This window comes from Hipposideros armiger, unplaced genomic scaffold (assembly GCF_001890085.2).
Source record: "Hipposideros armiger isolate ML-2016 unplaced genomic scaffold, ASM189008v1 scaffold_446, whole genome shotgun sequence".
Lineage (NCBI taxonomy): Eukaryota > Metazoa > Chordata > Mammalia > Chiroptera > Hipposideridae > Hipposideros > Hipposideros armiger.
In genome coordinates, this window is record NW_017731796.1 from 1,625,201 (window position 1) to 1,626,627 (window position 1,427).

The following is a 1,427-nucleotide window of genomic DNA, read 5'->3' on the forward strand; positions in this document are numbered from 1 at the left end:
AAACAAAATTTTGCCATCTGCAACAACATGGATGGACCTAGAGGGTATTGTGCTAAGTGGACTAAGAGCCTTATGATTTTTCTTATATGTGGAATCTAAAGAACAAAATAAAACAGAAACAAACTCAGATACAGAGAACATTTTGATAGTCGCCATGTGGGACGGGAGTTGGGGGGATGTGTGAAAGGGGAAGGGATTAAGAAGTCCATATTGGTAGTTGCAAAATAGTCATGGGGTTGTAAAGTATAGCATAGGGAATATAGTCAATATTATAATAATTATGGTGTCAGATGGATACTGGATTTATCTGGGTGATCACTTCGTAAGTTATACAAACATGACTTGTACATCTGAAGCATAGTATATGTCAACTGTAATTGAAAAAATAAAAATTTTTTTTTAAAAAGAATATATCTGAAGTGCTGGGTCTTTTTCTGACAGTTGGAAATTGCTATTCTGATTCAATCTGACAGTTGTAGCACTAGAGGGCAGGCTTGCTTCTAGTTTGTAAAGAGCTGTAAATGGGCTAATAGCTAAACGTAGCACCTATATTTAATCCCAATTAATGAATGCACTTGTTTCTCAAGTGACAAGTTTACTATCTATATTTTTTTATTGCTAGGAAAGCATAAGGCTAATGGTTGATTTTAGTATATATAGCACTGGTAATTAATATTAATATATATTTGCATATGAAATCCCGGGAAACTCAAGTGTAGCTTTTACAATTATATTAAGATCTGATATAGAAGGTCCACAGTATGTACACATAAGAGAATTTGAAGACTGTCAGAAGAAATCTTGGACATGAAAACATTTATTTACAAAATGTATTGAGTTAACTTTGGGCTGTCAATTGCAATAAGAGTTGGGGCTACAAAGATGAGTAATACATATAATGGCTGCCTAAGTAAGATTTGGTGTAGCATTTAATAGCACTTAATATATTGTGCTGTGTCTTTCTTTTCCTTCTTTCTAATAGAAATCCCAACTCATTTATCTTTGGTACCTCCAAGTGCCCATCCTAGTGTCTGGTGCCTAGGTTAGTTTATAATGTATGAATAAATGACAGGGGGGAAAGGAAAAAAATAAGAACAGAGTCAGGGAATTGGGGTCTTCGTAAACATCTTTTCACACTTTTCCCCTTGCAGGGAGGTTCTATTGAACATGTCTAAAAGTGGTTATGGAGGTGATTCTAACCCTCCATCTTTACTCCCACCCCTCTTTGTAATAGTCTTTATCCTCATGATTAAGAGCAATTAGTAGAAATAAATTATTGGCATCCATGGGGAGGCAGTCTAGCCTTTTTATGGTCACTGGAATGGAGAAGAAAGATAAATGTGTAAGACAGACAACTCTTCCTGTCGGGCTTGTATCAATTCGAGAAGTTTCAGGTGAAATGGAGCTTTCTGGGATAAAGGCACCTT